The sequence below is a fragment of the Rhinichthys klamathensis genome, unplaced genomic scaffold (genome assembly GCF_029890125.1).
Source record: "Rhinichthys klamathensis goyatoka isolate OS25496 unplaced genomic scaffold, OSU_Roscu_1.1 h1tg000566l_1, whole genome shotgun sequence".
Classification (NCBI taxonomy): Eukaryota; Metazoa; Chordata; class Actinopteri; order Cypriniformes; family Leuciscidae; genus Rhinichthys; species Rhinichthys klamathensis.
The window spans coordinates 1,468,002-1,472,651 of record NW_026607032.1 but is presented as its reverse complement, the minus strand read 5'-3'; the positions used below and the strand labels follow the sequence as shown (position 1 = coordinate 1,472,651).

General features: G+C 40.8%; 1 long non-coding RNA gene across 1 annotated transcript; it reads left to right on the top strand.

Moving 5' to 3' along the window:
• Positions 1–1,640: 1,640 nt before the first annotated feature.
• Positions 1,641–3,034, top strand: LOC130074037 (uncharacterized). Its single transcript, XR_008804401.1, has 3 exons — positions 1,641–2,190; positions 2,764–2,824; positions 2,933–3,034. It is a non-coding gene; the product is annotated as an uncharacterized LOC130074037 (long non-coding RNA).
• The last annotated feature ends 1,616 nt before the right edge of the window (positions 3,035–4,650 follow it).

Below are 4,650 nucleotides of genomic sequence, written 5' to 3'. Positions count from 1 at the left end.
AGAAGACAACTTTAAGGCATTATTCATTTTGTACCTACAATATTCTAAGAGTAGAGTTAACTTTATAGTTACCTACACAATGTGTTAACTAGGTTATCGGATAAAACAAGTTGTCCAATTATATTTAAAAGGATTATTGCCGTTTCCATAGACAATAGACATCAATGTATATTTTACAAACTATAAATGTTTTGCTTGGCCTTATCTTTATTTAAATGTCATAATCATAAATAAGCATTATATGGTTAATAACGCTAAACAGTTGTGATATGACGCATGTGATGTGTCCATCTCTGGCTCAGTGCCCGCCAAAGTGCAAATGCAGATTTGAATATAGCAGTTGATAATGTGACGCATTGAAGATTCTAATCACACTGGTGTGATTGTACGCTTTAAAGGTTTAATTATCAATTTTATTTTATTTTTTCTTATGGAAGCTGCATTCTATATATTCTATATATATATATATGTACTGTAGTTTTCAGAAATCTCTGCTGTGCCGCTTAATTAAATGCAATCCAGACACACCAAAGAAGTATAGAAAGAAAAGAAACAGCGGCAAAAAAGCAAGTGAAGACAAACCCCAGTTGATGGTTAGGACAAAGACGGCAGGTATACGGTGCATCTAGTGGAAATGAGGAAGAACAAAGGGGAAGAGGAGGAGGAGGTTTTGCACCCTGTTTTTTCAGCCCTCTCTCTGGTGTCACACACGTCACAGGCTGAGGAGGAGGGAAGCAATCAATGATTTAAACAATAATGCAGCTCTCTGTATTCCCTGTCACACTCTCGCCTGCTTGCCGCTTCGAGGACTGTCACACACTGTCTCCGCCTCGACAGCTTATCTCCCGCATGCTGCTACTCCATCTTGTAGCTGTCCGCCAGTGTCCTCACTCACTCTCTCCAATCCCTTTCTCTCTCTCTCTCTCCCACATCCTCTCCATCGTTCTTCCTACCTCTCGTTCTCTCTCCCTTCCCGACTGTGTTACTCACATGATGCCTTCACTCCTGGTTAATACACTGTGTCCCTATCTCACGCTGTCGCTCCATTCCCTCTTGCGCTCCTCGTGGAGTGGCAGGGCCGGTAGCCCGGCACAGTTTTAATGGATTGTTTTCAGAAGGTAAATGTGGAAGTTCTTTGGCTGATGCAGCTGGCCTTCTGTAAGGCGTATATACTAAGAAGCCAAGGAGACAAGTGGACAGGAACTCTCTCTCTCTCCCGATTTTCCACTGTCCCCATACCCATTTCCTTCTGCCATTTCACACACTGCGGCTCTAGCTTAAAGGTATCAGCTTAAATTAAACTATCGGGACAAACAAATTACATCTGTCACCTTTGGTTTGCATGGACTTGACAGGAATTCAATGAAGGCCTCCATGTTTGTTTGGTGGAGTTCTAATCACACTTCAGTGATGGCTGCTCCAATCAGGCACTTGGATAACAGACTTGCTGTTTCACTGCTAAAGTTCAAAGGTTACACAAGAACTGGTCTGTAACCTATGTGTGGAAAAAACGAAATCCCATGAATCGATGTCGCAATTGCAAAGCTGCGACCAGACGTGTAGCGGCGAGTCTCCGGGGAGCTCTAATCTCTGCGTCATCAGTCAGAATGCTGAAGTTCGGCTGAGCTAGGGGTCAAGGGTCAAGCCCATCGGCCTGCTGACAGCCTATCCTTGCAGCTCCCAGCATGCAGCCGGTTCTAGGCTATCAGTAGGACAGCTGGAGTGAGAGATGCTCATTATGGGCTTTTGACTGCAGACGCCGGAACCACCGGGAGCAGATGCGCAGAATGGCACCGAAGCTGCGGCAGGCCTGTAATGGAGCCGAGATGCTGAGCGCAGGTGACACGTGTCCTGTGAACTCAGGGGGTGTAGGATGGTATTGGAAGCCTACCGCTGCTGCTCCAGAGATCTGCCCAGATCATAGGCTTCTTTTTAACACGACCCCGACACGACAGGGAAGCCCAAAACTCGCCTCTAATTGGCAAGCCATTCATTTCACATTCAGATTGTTGTTTCACTGCAGTTCTGTTCTTTTTCTTACAGATCTGAAATGGCAGAATACTTGGACCTGAACGTATCCAGTCCTGTTTGATACTCTAATTTTGACCACAGAAAAAGGGTTTGACATCAGTCAGTTGGGACACAAGATGGACCTGTCATAGCCGTAGCAATAACACGCTGGGCTGGCAGGTGCAACAGATCGCCTCTCTTTAATCTTTCACAAAACAGACCGAAAGCTCCATGCAATTGTACTCCCCTATTTTGAAGGTCATAGGTCAAAGGGTTACCACTTAAAGATAATTGTTTTAGCATTGCCTGTCTTTGACGTGTGCTGATCATCCCCTATATTTAAACATAATGGAACGATAAATATAGAATTTGCTCTCAGCTTGAATGGAAAAATTAGACAAAAGAGCAGTTTAAACCAGATTAAAATAAAGATGGACTAGAATACGTTTGAATCAGTTACAATTGATTATTGAAGAATGGTAATAGGTAATCAATAGTTAATATGCAATTTTATGCTTTAATAAGGGGCATTAATAACATGGAAGAAAGGTGTATGTCAGTGTTAATGAAGCTCAATGACTTTTATTGACTGCCCCTTTTTGGCCATTTCTTACCCGAAGATCCTCTTTAACACAACTACTTCTTACTTCCTAGGGTCAAGCTATGTTGTTTACACTTCTAGTGCTGCAGATGCCCTCTTTAAAAATACATGGACAATAAACATCCCTTTTCTTCTCTTTCTTTCTCCCTCAGATGCTCCCTCATTCATAGTGTCCAGCTCCATCTGCCCTTGTTTGATGACACCAGTTAAACGGTGGGAGAGGAAATGGAAATTTGGGACAAAGCCCCCCGTTTTTCCAGGGGGACTAATATGTTGTGTGTCAACATCAAGGCTCTGTCCACAGAGTTGTCTCTATCTCAGGCAGTTGGACCCATGGTGCAGTGCCTGATAACAGGGCCCCATGACACAGCTCCATAATGAAGCCCATTTCGACCATTCATCCTGTGCTAAATGGCTGTATATCTGTGATGTACAATCCACGTTTTGTTTACAAAATGGTAAGCATGACCGCTGCACTATTATTCATTAGCCCAGCAGTGTTTGTCCACATATTTCAATGCAACTTTTGGGATTTTGCATAAAAATGCTTGATGTTTTTGTTTTTTTAAATGCGCATAATAAATTATTTGTTTGTTTGGACTGTTACCGAACTGATTTGTCAGATGTGGTATTGTTTCCAGACATAAGGCGTTTGCCACCAATTGCTGGCAAACATGAAATTTGTCCAATACTTTTGTTTGCGCTCTAAACCACAAATAATTGAATGCCTTAGAATGGCTGTTTCACTTCTATTTTGCGCAAAATGTATTTACAAATAGTTTTGTGATATTCTGATTTTAATGGAAACACAATAGCTATTGTCTGCATTCCAAATTTTTACCACATCATCTAGATGGAACATAGTTTTTACTGTTTGCCAACTCATCAACTGAAATACAAAAATGGTTAAATGTTGAAAGTAACTTAAAATTTTCTTTAGGACTAATAAAACCCCAAATTAAACAACTTAAGGTTTGTTCAATGTGACATTACACAGAAGTGACAAAATGAGATACAATTGCATCATTAAACAAATGAGCCCTCAGGATTACAGCAAAAACACTAGCACAAGGACAAACCCTTAAACAGGACATCCATCAATCTAACAGGATCAATTTTCCAAAGGTCTCTGGATCAGGGATAAAGGAACGAGGGGTTAATCTCTAGAAATCATGTCCTTATTAATAACAATTTTTCAAATATGTAATGCCTGTGAAAGAGTAACTAAAAAATTAATCAAAAGTGATGGCAGATTTGGCCAGCTTTTGCCTTTTTTTTCCCAAATGGAACTATAAAGTCTTGGTTGCTTTTGAGTTTTAGTTTGTTTATGTGGACTTGTTTTTTGATCTACTAATATTTCTGGACATGTTTTTTTCTCAATGTGATTTCCTCGTGGCCACGACCAACAAATGATATGGTGCCACTGAATAATAAAAAAAAACCTTTCTCTGAACATCAAACTAAGAAAGCAACAGCATCTGATATTTCTGGAACAATTCAATGTGCAATTACTGTTAATTTGTCCTGATGAAATCATGTGAAAGCACTTGTCTGCTGAACTTAACGCTGTATGAGAATATTCATGTCTTTGACTTTCCACACTTAGAAGATAATTATTGTTATTACCATCACGGTTGAGATCACTCCACAAGGACATGTCAAGACAGTTAAAATCCACACACGCAGATGCGTGCGCTATACAACAGAGCAAAACGCAAAATGTCTCGTTATCACCTTCAAAATGCTAATCAATTATGTCCTAGCGTGTTTCCCGCCGAGAACACAATGTTTTATTTGTATAATTACTCCCCCTCTGCTGTCGTTTAGATTCATATATTTATAACCCATGCAACTTTATTGATTTTACCATAAGGCTGCATCATTTCTGCACCATAAACAGAACCGGGCTTTCTAAACAGAACAACAGGGTTTAGTGTAAAACAGTCGTGTTGACAGGATGTATGATTAGCTGTGCAGGGTTGGAAAGGGCCGCTTGGCAGACATAAAAGACAAGCTTTTCCTTTCAGAGGCAAATAAAG